This window comes from Scomber japonicus, chromosome 3 (genome assembly GCF_027409825.1).
Source record: "Scomber japonicus isolate fScoJap1 chromosome 3, fScoJap1.pri, whole genome shotgun sequence".
NCBI lineage: Eukaryota > Metazoa > Chordata > Actinopteri > Scombriformes > Scombridae > Scomber > Scomber japonicus.
Window position 1 is genome coordinate 2584069 of NC_070580.1, and position 19803 is coordinate 2603871.

General features: G+C 39.4%; 1 pseudogene; it reads left to right on the plus strand.

The window, feature by feature from the left end:
* Positions 1–19803, plus strand: part of LOC128354935 (uncharacterized) — an 80711-nt pseudogene that overhangs the window by 21981 nt on the left and 38927 nt on the right.

Sequence of the window (19803 nt, forward strand, 5' to 3'; positions counted from 1 at the left end):
CTGTGACCTTTGTGCGTGATGTTGTCAGTTTGTGAGGTGAACATTAACTAGCAGATAGTGATCTGTAGAGCAGGAGCACACTAAGCACACTGGGGATTCTTGGGTAAAGGGTTAACTGAGTTTAAAGGCTGCCATTCAAGTCTATTTATATAATACCAAATCACACCAAAAGTCATGGCTTTTCCATTCTAACTCTGACTACTATTTTCTTTATGTAGTGTGTTCACTTTAAATTTCGCTATAAGTGAAAAGTGCAGTATAAATTCAATGTATTATTATATTTTCCTTTTTTCTTTGTTTCTTTCTGTTTTTCTTTCATTCCATATTTCAGACCCTCTCTTCTTCAGCTGATCTGAGTGTGAAAAAACACAAAACTAGAGAACCCTAAATCTAAGACTTCTTATCTACACAATTTGTATGTTCACTCTAGATACTTGAACACATATACCTGCTTAAAGTCTGTGTAAAGTAGGGGCGATTGCTCTGAGACAACAAGGGAAGCTCGGCTTCTCCTAAAATTTCATCAAATAAATTGTCACAACTGTCATATTAAATTCACACTAAAATTATAATTTAAATCAAATCTGCACTTGAATGCGTTAAATTTTACAACTATGACATCCTGTAACCAGCTGTTTATTGCCGACGCTGTTATTTTCCGACGTGATTTCCCTATCACACACTGGCAGTCCGCCGCAGACACAGAGCGTCAACGGTGTTCAATGAGGCTTCTCCCAACAGCTGTTTTGGCTAGGGCGGGACAAGCCAGGATAAGACGCTCATTGGATAATGCAACAAACTCGTCCCGCCCCTGGACGCTGAGCGTCTCTTGCGGTCAATGGAGCAGTGGGCGGGGTCGGACGCTCTGCTTCTGTATGATGATTGGAGGAAATGCTTTATAGGGCTCAAAGCCCTTGATAGACAGCTTTGGATAGGCTGACTCTTCTGAATGTAGTTTTGCCAATGTAGCTTGACTTTCTCGCTAAATCTGGCGACTTTCCAACTCTTCTTGGCTACTTTTTTTCTCAAAGGTGACTATCGACAGATCTAGCGAGTTTTTCTGGTGTTATTGGAGAGTTTTCTGATGTTTTGGAGACTCTGACATGAAAAGCACGTAAGCACGTCCTCAACGAGCAGCGGGTGCTGCTGCGAGCCCTGCCCCTGTCCCAAAGCACTCACAGACGGTCAGGTTCACAAAAAAAAAAGACAACAACCTAGAAATCAATCTTGTTACTCATCAATGACATATCCAAAACTGTTATAATCCCTCCAAACCAAATTCAATTTGCATTAATTAAATCAATGGTTTGGATCAATAGAGGAGAAGTAGATTAGAAGATGTATGCAAAAACAAAATGAAAAAAAAAAAATCTCAAATATGCCTTTTTTATGGCATCAAACACGTTGGACACTTTTGTCCAATGTGGTACTTGTGCCAGTTTGGTTCTGAGAGTCACATGGACAAAAAACTAAAACCCCCTGGAAATCAATCTTGTTACTCATCAATGACATATCCAGGACTGTTATAATCCCCCCAAAGCAAATTCAATTTGCATTCAGTATATTGGAAATAATCACCTTTTCATAGGGTGATTATTTCACCTTTTACTATAGGGCTCTGTTACCTGGGTGGGTGAGGTGTTAAGTGTTGCTTTAAGGCCCTTTGTCCTGTGCAGGCCTACCTGGGCAGGCTAGTGGCTAGTTTTGAAAATCTTTTTGTGTGTGTGTGTTGATGTGGTTCTATGGCATAGATTAAGCATACAACAGCCTCAATTAAACACTCCTTTTATTTGTAACTGCCTCGCTTCAATATGACAAGTTTTATGATGAAGATGTAAAGTGAGCTTCCCCTGTTTAAAACACCAGCAGCCGCCACTGGTGTAAAGTAAGAATAAATATGTGCTCTGAGTTTGACATACCACAGAAAAGTGTGTTGTTAACCACCCTGCCAAATTTGAATGATTAAAAAAATCGCCAAATATATGAAATGTATTGAAGTGAAAGATCAATAATTGATTAAAATGAGCGATTTTGAGTTTTTCAGTCAGCTCCATGCTTACGTGGAATCAGGAAAGTTTAATCCCAGTTGGGGAAAAGCTGAGAAGTGGAAGATTACTTGTTCTTTGAGTAATTACATCTTGAAAGGTAATTTGGCTATCATGGTAATTTGGTAATGATAATCATGGTAATCATTAGAATTAAAATAATAAAATAATGAAAATATTTTAGCACAACATTCCCTATTTGCCAATATATATTTTTTCATATTAATCATAATTTTTATTTTTTCCCATCTCCTCATGAAAAAACGTTTTAAAAAGTGTTACACATGACTCATTAGTGACAAAAAATGTCTGTTTCAAGAGGCTGTCATAAATCAATACATTTTGTAATCAACATTATTTTAATGAAAAACATGAATATATATTGCAAGACATATAGAAGACACACAGACACAGACAGACACAGAGAGACAGAGAAAGACAGAAACACAGAGAGAGATAGAGGGAGAGACAGACACACAGAGACAGACAGACACAGAGAGAGACAGACACAGAGACAGACAGAAACACAGAGAGAGACAGAGGGAGAGACAGACAGAAACACAGAGAGACAGACACACAGAGACAGACACACAGAGATAGACAGACAGAGAGAGAGAGAGAGAGACAGAGACAGAGACAGACAGACACACAGAGAGAGAGACAGTCAGAGAGAGACAGAGGGAGAGACAGTCAGACACACAGAGACAGACAGACACAGAGAGACAGACACACAGACAGACACACAGAGACAGACAGACACAGAGAGAGAGAGAGAGAGACAGACACACAGAGACAGACACACAATTGTAATAAAAGAATTGTTTTCTACACAGATGGCAGACTGTTCTACACTGGCACAAACAAACTTTACATGCGGCTGGTGGTGATGTCTGAGGAGGAAAAGAGCGCTGCTCTGAAAGAGTGAAGAATGGTGTCAGAGGCACCAGAAACCGTTGGGTGGCAGGATACTACTGGCCCACCATCATGGAGGATGTTACAGACTGGGTAAGGCAAAGTTTGTCATCTGGACCATAGAACTTTCAACTATATTTTTATTTCAAGAAAAACTAACTAACATGAGATATCTATTCAAGTGCATTGACCTCTGTTTCAGGTCAGTTGCTGTCACCAATGCCAGTTAAATGATCCAATAAAAACAGTGGCACCAGTGCTACATTCCATCAAGGTAGTGTTGAACACCAATGGCGACTTGAAGTATACAATGTTCTTTTCAACATGTGTCAGATCTCTGTGAGACTATAGTTATTGTTATAATTAATAGACTGGTGACTCTGTGATAAATTATAGACATTTATATTTGCAGGTGAAAGAAAATTGGAGTGTGCTTGGGATGGATTTAACTGGCCCATTAAAGGAGACTGCATGCAAGAATACATTCTGACAATGACTGATGCTCTCCGGCGCTATGTTAATGAGCACCACGACGACTGGGACATTCACCTGCAAGCTGTGGTGTATGGCATAAATACTGCCAGACAGGTGCTGTTAAATTTGCATCTTGAGGAATATCACATTGTTTTTTACTGTGAACTTTTATGAGTAGAGCTCCACGAAGAACACCCCATTTTCGCTGTTCTTCAACCGCCACCACCTCCTCCCTGAGGTTCTCAACCCCTGTCCCATGGGAGACCACTTTGAAGTTGGAGACCCAGAGGATGACCTGGAAGCGAGGATGAGGACAATCACAGACCTCAATGAAAAGGTAGTGAGGCACAAAGCTCATGTATTGAAGTTGTTGTATTTATGTGTTTCATGTTACTTACTTTATTTGTGGCTTTGGCCAATAGCTTCTTGCCAACATAGAAAAGGCCTAGGAGAAGCAAATGAGCTGTTACGCAGCATGCAAAAGGAAGCGCTGCAAAACAGTAGAAATTAACACAGGTGATGACATTCTCCTGTCTTCTGAGCCAAAGAGGCAGCGGCTGGGGCATGGCCTGAAACATATGCATCAAGACCCCTACAAAGTCCTTGATATGTCAGAAAAGGGGGGCGTGGCCACCATCCAAAAGAACACTGGGTCCTTGCAGAAGGTGAATGTCAATGTCAATTGCCTGAGGCCGTACTACAGACAGAAACGTAAGTGTTTTCAGTATACTGCTAAACTGTTGGTGTGGCCACTGTATTCACCATTGAATGGTAAATGTCATATTAACATAATGGTTATAAGTACAATGTGTCTGTGTTGAATATGTCAGAATACAGAAGAATGACTGTATTTTTGACATTCATAATGTCTGTGATGCTCTATATTTGTGTTGTCAGATACAGCAACTGAGAAGAGGAGTTGTGAGCAGAGCGAGCATCCATATGCTCTGTCAGGTTTACAGTGGGAGCATCAATATGCAGTTTCCAGGCCAAAGTGGGAGAAGTACTTGTAAGCATTGTAAGATTGAAATTCAATGTCTTCTGTGAATGAAGTCATCACAAGGACTGTTTTTTCTTTTTAGCTTGAGTATGTCCTGGACAGAAATCATCCAGCTGGCGAGTTAATCGTCAAAGACGGCAAAACCTACCTCACAAGAGAAGACTTCTGGGGTCTAGGTTGGAGCCAATGTTTGGAGGCCAACGTGAGTGTATTTTGTATATTGTGTTTCTCTATGTGCATGTGACTGTGTGTATTGCACTGCGAAGACAGCTCCAGAGAATGGATGTTGTTAAACATATCACACTTGACTGAAAGCAACTATTATCTGCTTCTAATTCCAGATCTACAAAACAGTCTTTAGGTTCTGATTATACATAATTAATGGCTTTGTTCTATGGCCAAACCTGTTGTCAGGCTACGTGTTCCAGAAGTGGTCTTGTTCTGATAACACACATTCCAAAATAGCTTTGTTCTATGGCTAAATGTTCCACAAGTGGTCGTGTTCTGATACCAGTTTCCAAAGTAGGGTGTTCCTTGGCTACCAGTTCATAATTAGCCTTGTTTCATGCCAAAGTAATAATCATTAAATCAGATATGTAATGTTGGTACTCTGTGTTTTTTCCTTGAATTGACAGGCAAATTGCATTGATGTGCGACCATGGACAGAGAGGATAGGAGTGGACCTTGAAGTAAGTCTGCATCCCTGAGCCATGTTTGCTTCATGACATTACAACTGAATGCGCATGTCCTCAACCTTTTTTTTTTTAAACATATTTTTATTTGAAGAAATGAACATTGATCACAGATATTCAATACAACATTTTTCTTTTTTTTTCTTCCCCCCACCCATTCCCACTGTGCTGCCAATAAGGGAAAAAAAAAGAAATAAAAGAAAATAAATTAAATTTAAATAATGAAAATACACTTGTGAGTGGGAAGCACACCTCAAATGCTATACAAAGAAAGTTACAGATATGAAAATATTTACAAGATTAAATAATACTGTAATACAAAAATAAAGAAGGAAAGAAGGAACAATTCAATAAAAAATAAAAATAAATCGATAAAAGAAAAAAGTGGACATCAAAACAGTACGAATAGGCTATTTGCCCTTTATAATTTTTAATCTTGTGGGAGGACCAAGGGGGGAGTTGTGGGTTCTCCGAGTGAGGACCACTTCCGCGTTCAAAAAGCTGCAGTTCCCCCCGCGGCCTCTGGGGGCTGGTCCCGGAAGTGAGCAATTTCCCATTGAGCCCCATGTTAAAATAGCCGACTTTACAGCTTAAAAAAACATATTTAAAGCCTGGTCCCTTTGACTTTTTTGGTCTTTACCGATAGTTTCCACCTCAGTGAACACTCTGGGGGGGGTGAATTTTTTTGTATTTTTTTTGTTTAAGTGTTATTTAGGCTTAAAATTCTGGCATAAATTAGGGCGTGGCTACGTTGAGTCACAGGTTCATAGACTGTTGCCAGCAGTTAGCTCTATGAAAAACCATTATATGGAATAATGAAAACATCACTGTTAGAAGTAAATCTATTTTCAGAGAAAACTGGGTTAATAAAGGTTTTATTTATATTAATGACCTTTATGATAGAGAAGGGAACTTGTTGAGCTATGAACAATTCATGATGCTCAATTCCTTCCCTATCCCTTTTAAAGAATTCAATTCTGTGTTCAAAGCTATTCCTACTGGCATCTCCATGCTTATGAGAAGCCATCTTGGCTATCAAGTAGTACAAAATAATAACCATCTTCTAATGATAAACGGCATTCATATCTTAAGTTTTGAATGTAATAATAAGCATATACGTAATACTTTTTTTGAAAAGAGGAAAATCTCCCCTAGAGGGAAATCTTTTTGGAATTCTGTTTTTTCTGAAATAGTTTGGCCCAAAGCATGGTTGTTACCACATAAATATTGTGTGACAAATAAAATTAAAGAGGTACATATTAAAATATTACATAACATATATCCTTCAAATGCCATTATATCAAAGTTTTCTGATACTGGAGAATTGTGTAACTTCTGCAACAGTTGCAATGAAACCACCTTACATCTATTTTGTCAATGTGTACATTCTTCTAGATTTTGGAGGGACTTGGAACAATTTATTGCCAGTTACTGTAATGAAAACACTGTCTTGTCATCTCAAGCTGTTCTAATATACTTTGAACATAAATCCCAGAATATTGAATTTATGGTTAATCTTCTAATTCTGTATGGTAAATTTTTCATTCACAAGTGTAAATTTGCCAAAACATCCCCAAACTTCAAAGCATTTATTTGTGAATTTGAAAAATACATCCACACACTGACATTTGTACTGAACAAAAAGAGTATTAAAACCCTGACAGTTTACAATGAATTCTTTAATAAGGATTGAAATATATAATTTTTTTTTTAGTTTAAGTTATTTCTTCGTTTATTTATTTTTTTATTTTCTCTATGTTGGTTTATTCTGTTTCTATTTGTATTTGTCCTGTTTATGATTTTAATTATGCTTTTTATCCGTCTATGTGAGCTTTGCTCTCTACTCTTGTTGAATGTTCTTTTTGACATCTTGAATGTAACACCTGACATATTGACATATTGTATATGCGTCATATCTCAATAAAAAAAAAAAAAAAAAAAAAAAAAATCCTCGCGCATAGACATATATACATAGACGCATAGACATAATAAAGATAGACGCATGTATGTCTATGTCCTCGCGCTCTGGTAGCTTTATTTTGTAATTGATGAGGTTTTGTGTTTTATGTTGAAAGAATTTGGAGAGTTGTTGTTTTTGTTTGTTTTTATATAAGATCTTTATTTTGAAAAAAAGTATTATTTCCTGTTTTGTGTATATAAATTATGTCATTGTTTGTAAGCATTGTTTAAGTCATTGTATTTTGTTAGATAACTTTCATATTCACAAAGCCAAAATATAAAAAATAACCCCATTGTTTTGTGTCTCTACAATATATAAAACATAAGAAAAATACTTTTACTTTTTATTTATTTACTTTTTTTTCTTCCTTTCTATTAAAAATGATTATACCTTTAAAGAAAAAAAAAAAAAAAAAAAAAAAAGTTAGCTCTATGCTAAAGCATCGGCTGGGCTAGGCTAGGCTAGGCTACACCCAGAGGTCCGCGGCTACATCCAGCAGACAGGCGCTGCGGTGTCCGTGTTTGTTTGCCTATTTTCGGGTAGTTTTTAGCTGGCAATATGGCGAGTTGTGCTGTTGATTGTACTAACCGACCGACAAAGGATTCTGTGTTGCAGTTTTTTCGGTGAGTAAACCGTAGTACTATTTTACCCATAGACTGTATAAAATATATGTTACCTGGATTTTGGCACTGTATAATGACTTTATGACAGATGACCAGAGCAGCTAATGTTAGCTGCTGTTGTGGTGTGTTTTGTGTTCTCAGAGTCCGTTTAATGCGGGATATAATATAGAATATACATAATGTTGTGTATTATCTTTCATTTAATATTATTATTATTATTATTGTCTTTCGTTTAATAATACTTATATACAGTGTCAAGAGTAACTTAAATGAATAAGGGTTAGGGTTAGTGATCTGTGTTGTATTGGTGATACTGATTTCAGAAATGTTCAAAAACAAGATCAGAGCACCCATAAATAAATACAATTTATGTTTCTTATTATATTCATTGTTGGTATTATTATTAAAGGTGAACTGTGTAACTTTGTTATTTAGGAACTTTTTATCAAGCAAAGCCCTTTTTATTACTCCATATCCTCAAATAGCTGTTAGTATCAAAACGGTTTGTGACCTCTGATCTAGAAGTTGCTGAGCACCTATGTGTGTCATTTTAAAGTTTCCCTCTAGGTGATCCGGACAGGCTGGACAAGTGGGTCGTCAGCATGAGGAGACAGAACTGGACCCTGCTCTCCAGCCCCCCCAATCCTGCCCTGTGCTTTCAATAAAATCTGTATTGAGCATGAACTCAGCGTCTGCCTGCCACCTGTTGTCACAGATACTCAGAAATGTTCTTTTTTCTGACTTTCTTAAAACTAGTTGTATAACATGCATCTTAAACCTTATTAAAATCAGTTAATCATGTGGAGAGATTTCTCATGCAGGTAGATAATTATCTACATAATAGAGTCCTACCGTTAGTAAAGGTAAGACATAGACATATGATTTAGCACATTTGAAAAAAAAAAAATTACTGGTAAAGACTTCCTAAGGTCCCATGGACTCCCTGGAAAGGTCAAAAAACAGAAACACTGTTGTGAGAATTTTTACAATTTTCAGTAACACTTTGCAATTGGTGGGTAAAAACTTGAGCTTTAATGGTTAATATTTGAGTTTAAGTTGATATTCCTTTTAACTGACTACGACATTTTTAACATTTTCAATAAGTGTAGAAGACAAAAGGAGTGCAATTATGAAAATTATTTATTTGAACATGAGGTACTCTTTAAATGAACAGACAATGAACAAACAAAACAATCAGTATATATAATAAATAATAAATAAACTTTTAAAATAAAATAAAAAAATAGGGGCAGTGTTTGGCTCAGTTGGTGGAGCGCCCTATGTGAGGCTGTAGTCCTTGCTGCGGGCGGTCCGGGCGTGGAAGCTGGCCGGGGGCCTGGTCTGGGCAACCAGCAGAGGCTGGACGGTGCCTGGCCGGGGCCTGGGCAGCTTTCTTTTCCATTTTCTAAATATAAAGAAAGACAAACATTTTGTAACCAGTGGTGTACAAAGTATTGAAATGCCTTACTTCAGTAAAAGTAGCCTACTAATACCACACTGTGAAAATACTCCACTACAAAGACCTGCATTCAAAACCTCACTTTTGTGAAAGTGTTAACATTAAGTTTTATCTGCAAAATGCAATTAAGTATAAAAGTAAAAACAGTCCCTCTCTGTTTTACTGTTATAGAATGTTTGTGGATTGATATCACTGATGAATCACTGCATATGATGCATTTTATTGCTGAGGCTGTTTAAGTTGAGCACAATTTAACAATTAAATATACTATTGAGTCGATTTATCTATATCTATCCCTGTCATGTGAGGACCCTGTATCTCACTTCTTTTAAAAAAATATTTAAGTGTATAAAATGCTTAACAGACTTTCTTTACATTATTCTACATAGTAATTTCAGAGTAGTAACGTTTAACCCTCAGATCCTGTTGCCACATTTTATGGACCATCAGATTTTTCATTTGGCTGTGATCATGCTATAATGTTCATAGGTTGCAGAGAGGTGGCTTTTGCAAGGTACATCATGCTCCTTAAAGATCTCCTGTCTGCGTCATGGTCTGCACCTTATAATTCTCTGTGTATCGCGGCTCCCGGGGTAGCTAAAGCTACTCGCGCTGCCCCCAGGGGACTCAACGCCCCCTGGGGCGCGCTGGGGGGGATCGAGCTGAGGGATTTCATCAGGCTGATGATACTGGAAGTGATTTTGTCTCTGATTTTCACCAGATTTAACATTTTATCAACATTTGCCGTAAAAAAAAAAACTAAAACGAGAACCAGTCCCAGAAGCTCCAGCTCCAACAAAAAATAAATATTGTAATACCTATTTTAACTTTATCATGGTGTGTGTTTGCAAACAGGAGGACGTTAGTCATTTCTAACAGGATCTGAGGATTAAGATGAGTTTTGGTCCCCAGCGGACTTATTTAACTTTATCTCTTATGTAGTATAATCTCAATAAAACATTATTTCAAGTGCTGCAGCGTTATATTTGTTTTATAAGGAACTTAACGTTACCTGCGGTCGAGTCGCTGTCAGGTCGCTGTGCTGGAGGCTGGACTGCCGGGTAGCTGCTGCCAGTAGCTGCTTGTTAGCCTAGCCTAGCTGATTAGTAGTGGCTAGCTCCGTTCGGTGCGGTTAATTCGAGTTCAGTGGGCGGGATCTCGGCCGGCTGACCCGTAGAGTTATCGCCTCTTCTCCAAATATGGAAAATACACACCCACTAAAATCCAAGATGGCGCAGTCCTAATGCCCATAGTAGAGTCACAAAACACACTCCCCCAAACCAATGGGTGACGTCACGGGTGCTACGTCCATTCTTTTTACAGTCTATGGGGACGACAGCAAGTTTTTCAAAATAAGATAATAGATAATAGGGCCCATGTTTCATAAAATTTTTGGGTTGACCCTCTAACACAATACTTTATCTTTTCCAACTTAAGGAATAGAATCAGGTCCTTCATCCAGGAGGACGCTTTGGGTGGATGTGCTGATTTCCACTCTAACAGGATTTTTCTCCGGGCAAGGAGAGTTGAAAAAGCAATCACATTTTTAAATTTTTTTGTCATTGATGAACCCTCCCCTGGAACTCCAAATATAGCCATTTCAGCATTAGGCTGGATATCTTTGCTGAAAGCTTCAGAAAGAGTTTGAAATATCGTAGTCCAAAAATTTTGCAATTTATTACAGGACCAGAACATATGGGTCAGATCTGCCTTAGCTATATGACAACGTTCACATGTATCGCTGACGTTAGGATAGATCCTAGAGAGTCTGGCTCTGCTATAATGGATTCGATGAAGAACCTTGAACTGAATTAAGCCAAGGCGAGCACATGAGGTTGACCCGTTAACTCTACATAGTGCATCATCCCAGGTTGCATCAGAAATATTTATTCCAAGTTCTTCTACCCAGTCTGTTCTGATCTTATCGAGCGTCACATTATTGAATGACGTGATACTATTATAGATTTTTGAAATGAGACCTCTACCGTGCGTGGGAATTTGAAGAATGATATCTATTCCTTTTTTTGGAGGTAAATTAGGAAAACATGGGCTGACGGTGCGAATAAAATGGCGAATCTGAAGATAGCGGAAAAGGTTAGAATGTTGTAAATTAAACTTGGTGGAAAGAGCATCAAATGTGGCAAAAATTCCGTCTATGTAGAGATCACTGAATTTACTTAAAGACCGTGTAAAGTGAAATCAGACATTTTCTTCTAAACACATTAAATAGGTCATAAATGTATTTCTAAAAAAGGTGTAAAAAGCATTTCAACCATTTAGATTTGAATTGTGGAGCTAGGCTTCACAAACTGTGTTTCCAGATTTCTGTGTCAGGATTTAGTAGGCGGGTCTGAAATAGCACCAGGACACAAAACTCCTGTAGGCCAGGTAGCGAGCACGCCTGTAATAAAAAAATGTAGAAAAATACTTTGATTTATATTTTTATGTATGTTTACTTTTGGTATGTTGTCCTCTGTGTAATCAAATTTGACACTGGAGCTGTCTTTCACAAAACATTGACATGTGTTGTCTTTTAGAAGAACCTATCTGAAACCAAACTGAACTTATTTGTTTCCCTCCACATTTTTTGTCATGTGTTACAGATTGGGACCTCAGAAGATGAGTTTGATTCATCAACCTGCAGTCTACCTCATCATATTGGCTAAATGGATGGACAAGAAAATGGACAGCAGTTTCCAAGGAATTTCCACGACCACACAGCTACATTTTCAGAAATAATAATAATCTAGTGATTGCTTGTATAAATGTCCAATCATGTGCATTCAGTTTATACATCTATATATCAAGGTGATGTACATGTTGTTTGATTTACTATGTAGTGAAAAACAGCTAAAGAATGAACTAGTATTTATTGTTTGCAATCTGTCCAACATGAGAGTTTATATATAGCTCAGGAAGATGAAGGATTAAAATGGATACAGTCAAGCATCACTCATGTGCTTTAAGTGTAAATGAAATACACTGTATACATTAGTCAACTATAATATGATTGTATAAATGATGTAAGTTTATTCCCGGGTACTAAACCTTACCTCTCTTTGAAATGCATGTCATTTGATCAACACAAGTGTAATTTATAAATATCCGAAATCAGTAAAACAATTATTATATTGTCTACGTTACCCAGATCTTTCCTTTTCCGCCAGTGGTCCATGGTCTGCCTGATAAATGTTTAGGGCATTCTGCAGGGAGTAGGGGTTCAGGCAGACTGGCTCCAAGCCTGGATGAAGAGTCATGCAGCGTGGCTCTTTAGGCAGCTCTCCACATCTACTCTGAACCTATAGGAATATGTGTAATAGGTGTTTTAGTGCCAGACATCTAGTATGCTGCTGCTTATGTATTCATTATTTGAATTATTATTGTGAAAAACAGTTTTTATTTACATACAGCATTCAGCTCCTTGCAGCAGACATGTTCAACCTCTGTGGGCATTGTTCTGCATTCTCCACATGTGCACCTGCACAAGTACATTTTTAATCACAGTGTGACGAATGTTAACCATTTCAGTTGTCAGTTCAGTATGAAGCCTGGTTCAGCAAAATGACCTAATCAGTTGAAGCATATTGTCTTATTCAGCCTGTGTGTTATAATGATGACATTCAGCAATCCACAAATTAATCAGAAGACAGGTAAGTAACTGACTAAGTGAAACTGGTTAGTGTTATATTTAACTTTTTTGTAGTCTAATTAGTTACCTAATGCGTTTCCCCACATTTGTTGAATAGTGTGATCTGAAAAAACGAGTAAAATGCCTCCTTTCAAAGCTGGACAAACTGAATTTACTTGGGTTTACCACCCACTACACTCTTAGAAAGAAATACTAGTACTACCTTTATTAGGTATAAACAAAAGGAGTAATTAAATTAACGAAACAGTAATAAAAATCAAGTGTTTAATCTGTGAACAGACAAAACAATCACAATTCTTCATTACATGAAACCAACGTTTTTAGCTAGTCAGTGGGAGCGTACCTCGGCAGCTAACTCGGTTGCTAGCTCGGCGTCAGTATCCCATAGCAGAGAGTCAGTAATACATATTGCTAACTTGCATAAATAGGAGACATACATTACCATTCTGTTGCAGACTGTGAGGCACGAGATTGTGCATGTTCATTGTCTGACTCCGAGTCAGTGTCTGGCTCTGATGGCTCAAACATGTAGGGCTGGGTCACTGCAATGCTGTTTGCGCGAGCGTCCATTGCTACTGTTGCTATGTTACACGGAGGCGGCCCCCTTCCGCGCGTGGGTGTGTTTCCAGCGCCTTCAGCAGACACGCCCCCAGCGTTTGGCAGCACAGAGAAGTGCTTGATTTTTCATGATTTTAAAAGATAATTTTACATACTTAGACAATTTTTCTAGCATTCAAATTTGGAAGGATGGTTAATAACACATCTGTCTGTGATGTGACTAACTCAGAACACAAATATATTTTCACTTTACACGGTCTTTAAGCCTGCTCTCTGCCACTGGACAAAGACAGGATCTAATTTGGCTGGGAGAAAAACATGATTATTGCAGATGGGACTATAAAGAGAGAAGTCTGTCAATTTGAAATTTTGTCGAAATTGCGACCAAATTTTTAAGGTGGAGATTACAATAGGACATGAGGAGTATTGTTTAGGAGAGAGGGGAAGCTTTGAGGTAACCAAGGCAGGAAGTGAAGTCGATATACAGGCATTAATTTCCGGTTGGCACCAGTCAGCATCCGGCCTTTGAACCCAATAAACTATTTTTTGTAGGTTCGCTGCCCAATAATAATACAACAGGTTGGGTAAAGCCATACCCCCCTCTGTCTTATGCCTCTGAAGGAATACTTTATGAATTCTGGGGTGTTTATTACCCCACAAAAATGAGGATAGCAATTTATCAACAAGTCTGAAAAATGACTTCGGAAGGAAGATTGGAATACTTTGAAAGAGATATAAAAACCTCGGCAATATGTTCATTTTAATACATGCTATTTTCCCTGCCAGGGATAGGTTTAGGACACTCCACTTCTGAAGGTCACTTTTAAGTTTATTAATGAGGGGAGTGAAATTTTTATCATACAAACCAGAGAACGAACGGGTAACATTGATTCCCAGATATTTAAATCCTGATCTAGAGAGAGGGAAGGGCAAATCTGATTCTGCAATTTGGAGGGCTAAGTTATTGATTGGAAAACACTCACTCTTTAGAAAGTTCAATTTGTATCCTGAAAACCTGCCAAATTGGTGTAACATATTCACAATATCAGAGGCGGATGACACAGGGTCTGAGATGTAAAGTAATAAATCGTCCGCATATAGGGACACTCTATGTTCTAACTGTTTTCTATAGATTCCCTTAAAGCGTTGTGAGGTTTTCAGCATGATGGAGAGAGGTTCGATAGCTAAAGCGAAGAGAAGTGGACTAAGGGGACAACCTTGTCGGGTACCCCTGGACAGTGAGAAGGGCTTAGAGCACAATTTATTAGTAATTACACTTGCTTTAGGTGATGCATATAACAGCCGTATCCAGGATATAAGTTTGGGCCCAAATCCAAACTTTCCCAATACCGCAAATAAATAGGGCCACTCAACCCGATCGAATGCTTTTTCCGCATCCAAGGAGACCACCACCTCGGGAGTCTCCAAGGATGCGGAAGAGTGGACGACACCAGGGAGCCTGCGTATATTAGAAAAGGAATGGCGACCCCTAATAAAGCCTGTTTGATCTGATGAGATTATGTCCATCATAACAGTATCCAGCCTAATAGCAAGAAGTTTGGCTATTATCTTAACATCTCCATTTAGAAGTGATATGGGCCTATAGGAGCCACAATCAGCTGCGTTTTTGCCAGGTTTTAACAAAAGTGTAATATTAGCTTCTGTGAGGGTCTGTGGCAAGGCTCCCTGTTCCAGTGAATAATTAAACATTTCAAGTAACAGCGGGGCTAATTTGGATGAAAATCTTTTGTAAAATTCGACTGGGTAGCCATCTGGTCCGGGGGTCTTGCCACTCTGCATAGCTGAAATAGAGCTGGTGACTTCACTGAGTGTGATGGGCTTATCCAGATCTGTTCTCTTGTCAGGGCTTATAGATGGGGCATTTAATTTATCCAAAAAATTTAGCATGTCTAAATCATCATCTGGGAACTCAGATGTGTATAAGTTTGAATAAAATGTTTTAAAAATATTATTTATTTCAACAGGGTCAACTGTAAGCTCATCAGAAGGCTTCTGAATCTGTGGTATGAGCTGAGCTGCCGCTCTACATTTAAGTTGGTGGGCCAGGAGACGGCCTGCCTTTTCACCATGCTCATATATAAAACCTCGAGATCTGAGCAAATGTTGTTCTGTTTCCTGTGTTGATATTAGGTTATATTGCATTTGTAGGCCCAGTCTTTCTTTATATAGTTCAGGAGAAGGTGATATGGAATGTCTACGGTCAAGTATTGAATCCATGAGTTGTTCCTGTTTTGATTTCCTGGCTTTATTGCGTGCTGCTGTGTAAGATATTATTTCGCCTCTGATTACCACTTTCAATGTTTCCCACAAGAGGGACGGTGATACTGAGTCAGCTTTATTTGCCAATAAAAAAATTATCTATAGCGGAGGATATTGTTTGATTAAAGTTTTCGTCTGCTAGTAAAGTTGAGTCCAGTCTCCAATGAGGGCGCTGAGCCTGATTAAGAGGAAAGCCTAGATCCAGCAATACTGGTGAGTGGTCTGACTCCACAATGGCTGAATATTCACTCTTCTTAACAAAGGGTAGCAGTGTTTTATCTATGAAAAAATAATCAATTCTTGAATATGATTGGTGTACATATGAAAAAAATGAGAACTCTTTATTACGTGGGTAAAGAAAACGCCAAGGGTCTACACAGCCTGCCTCATTCATAAATGTAGACAGGGCACGAGCCATCTTGGATGGAGTCACCGACCTGGGGCTTGATCGGTCTAAGGTCGGATTTACAACACAGTTAATGTCGCCGCCAAAAATCAAACGGTGAGAGTTCATGTTGGGTAAGGCAGAGATGAGTCTGGATACAAAGCTAGCATCGTCCCAATTAGGAGCATATATGCAAGCAAGTGTAACTTGAGTATTAAAGAGGGAGCCAGTTACTATGACAAATCGGCCCTGTGGGTCTGATATGGACTCATTAAGAGTAAACTGTACATTTTTGTGTATTAATATCGCTGTTCCTCTTGCTTTCGTGTTGAATTGTGAGTGGTAAAGTTGTCCCACCCATGGTTTTTTAAGTTTCATATGGTCTGCAGTCACCAAATGTGTCTCTTGTAAAAATGCAATTTCTGTTTTTAATTTTTTAAGGTGGGCAAAATTTTTTGCACGTTTCACCGGCCCTCTCATGCCTTTTTCATTCCAACTAGTAAGGCGTACTGTTGAACCTCTCATTCTTGCATTGCTGCTTGATAAGTCAGCCATAGTTATTTAGTTTTATGCCTGTCATGACCCAGTGACCTCATCTGAAAGCCCATCATATAAAAGTATGTTGTCTTGTCCACAAAAAAAACAAAACAAAAAACAAAACAAAAACAAACACAAATAAACTATATAACCCAATATGAGAGCACTGAACTTGAACCCCGTAAGAACCCATCCAAACTGTGCCTTCGCTTCCCCAACTGAAGCAAACTGCAGTTCCCTACCTAACTTGTAGATCTTCCGATAGACAATCCTCTCGATAACTAACTTGGGAGGGCTCCCAATCAACTTGTGTACAGGAATCACACTATTAATCTATAAACCTAATCAGTAACTGTGATTATAAACTGTGGCATATGTAGGCAAATACACTGTTTTTCAGGGTAATATCTTAACCATACAAACATCATATTCAAGCTTTTATGTGATCAGTAGCCAGGATTTAGTTAAAATTAACTTAACAGTGCAGTTGTCTGGCTGCATCACTCAGCATAGCAACTAAACATATAGTCCTTTAACCTAAAATTATTAATATCTTAAAAAGTAAAAGAAGAAGAAAGAATAATATGGTAGTGATCTAAATAAGACCATATACAATCCGACATTACTCGTGGAAGTGTGGGTAGATATTGAAAATTAAAGTAAACAGTTCACATGTGGATTCTTCCTTATATCTTACCCACAGAGTCCCAGCCTGGAGAAACCAAAACCAAAAGTAGTCCACGTTGACATCCAGGCAGAGTTATGATGATGTCTTTTTCTTTTTTCCCCCTTTATTAACGTCAGCAGTCAATCCCTGAACGCAGAATGCACAGTTGCCACAGAATAAAAAAGTCACAGTCATTACTTCTCCACTCGCAGCGAACTTGCCTGCAAGTGTTTATTTTGCAACAAGGCGATCGTAGAATGCTTGGGCCTCTTCTGGTGTCTCAAAAAGGTGACTTCCTCCATCAAAAGTGACTCTGAGTCGGGCTGGAAAAAGCAGGCGGAATGGCACTCCTCTCTGGTAAAGATCTCGTTTGACGCCGTTGAATGACGCTCTTTTCTTGGCGAGAGCGGTGCTGAGGTCCGGGTATATTCTCAAAGTGACGCCCTTATACTTTACTTCGTGCTGCCTGGACCATCTCAGAGCGGCTTCTTTCTCCTGGTACCGGTGGAAACACAGGATGAAGGGCCGTGGGGGTCGTCCTGCTGCAGGTTTAGGTCCAGCTGCGCGGTGTGCACGGTCCAGCTCTGGGGGGGACGGGAACACGTTATCCCCCATGACGTCTTTCAGTAACTTTGAGATAAAAATAGTAGCGTCATGGCCATCTTCACTTCCTTCTGGCACATTCAGGATGCGAAGGTTAGCTCTGCGAGATCTATTTTCCAGGTTTTCAAGGCGATCCAGCAGGGTTGCATTCGTGGCCTGGAGGGATTTGACCGTAGCCTCAGCTTCACAAATGCGTTGAAAGTTTTCACCTGTCAGGGTTTCTGCTGCTACGAGTCGGCCATGAAAAGAGCTAACTTCGTTACGTAACCCATCCACTGAAGCTTGCAGAGGCTGAATTGACTCTTGGATTAATGTGGCCACATCTTCCTTGAAGTTGGCCCTTTGTTTAGATAGTTCTGTGATCAGTTCAGACATGGAGATAGGATCTCTGTGCTTGCTGTCGCCAGGTTTTTCCGCTTCGGTGAGCGCAGCCGCCATTGATGCTAGCTTGTTAGCTAAGGTGTGTCTGGTCTCCATTTCGCCTTCGTGTGGGTCCAGCATCAATACAGGTTTATTTCTTTGCGTATCGATAGTATATGCGTGTGTTTACGCCGATGGTACGCTTAATATGTGTGTAAAACTTCGATTATTTAAATTAATGAGATAGTTGATCGGGAGCCCCTCCGCCCCGTGTCCTTCTCCTACATCACCAAACCGGAAGTTCCCATGTCCTCAACCTTAAAAGTATTTTACATTTCGATTTCAACAGAATTTCCCAAGGCAAACCACTGGGAATTCCTGTGGTATTTTCATGCTGATTAGAGATGCACCGATCAATCGGCCGCCGATTAAAAAAGCCGGTTTTATATCCAGTCGGCCCCAATCGGTGACGGCCGGTCACTGACGTAATTTCCGGTTTTCGGCCGATCAAACTGACCCGCATGCGCGGTGCATAGCAGCTTAACGCGCCCAGAGCAAAACAGCTAAAAACTAGCAAGACTCAGGAAGAAAACATGTCGCTGATTTGGACTTATTTCACTTTGTGCCAGGACGACCCAAATCCCCGGTCAGTTTCACAACGGGGTACGGGATCATCCCTATGTTCCCCGGGTCCTATGTTCCCTGCTTTGTATGTGACCGGGGAACATAGGGTTAGCCGCTGAGTTAGCAGCCGAGTTAGCCGCTGAGCTAGCAACCGAGTTAGCCGCGATCGGGGAACATAGGACCTGGGGAACATAGGTACGCTCCCCGGGGTACCCAGAGGTACTGGAGGGGTAGTCAATAAATTACATTGTACCAGACAACTGCTGGGACGTTTTTGAATGCTGTTGTTTGAATGTAAGTTAGTTATTGACCTGTAAACTGGACTCAATGTTATGGTCAGTGTTGAAAATAAATCTGCTGAGGAGGCACTGTTGAAACTCTCACTCTATTTCTTATTTCTGATGTTTTATTCTTGAAAAGGGGGGTTATGATAGCATATAGCCTACCACTACTTGTGGTTTTAATTGCAGTTATATAAGCAAAATGTTGTCTGGGAGAAGGGTACTCAAGCCAAACAAATATAGTGTCTATTATATGATTATAATTATTTCTTAGATAGAAAATCGGTATCGGAGAAAATGGTTTTGGCAGGTCAGACCCCCTTAAAAACCGGAAATCTGTATCGGCCAAGAATTTTGGAATCTATATATGTATATATATACTTTGTCTGAGTTACCGGCACCGGCAAACCGAGCGGGCAGCTATGCTCGGGGTCCGACATGTATGACGTCATTGCAGTTATTGTCCAATGACATGCCTCGAAATTTCCCGGGGGTGTAACTTATTTTTCTTTGTTTGTATGGTTACCATGGTTACCATGGATCTGCTGCTGTCAAGTTACACCTGTTGTATCGAGATGAGTTTCCCCGTCGAGATGTGTTTCCCCTAGTCCCGCCCCCGTCCGAAAATGCCCGAACGGCGAAGGAAGTGCGCGTTCACAAAAAGCTCGTCCACGAGCTGTTGTGCTCGTACCAC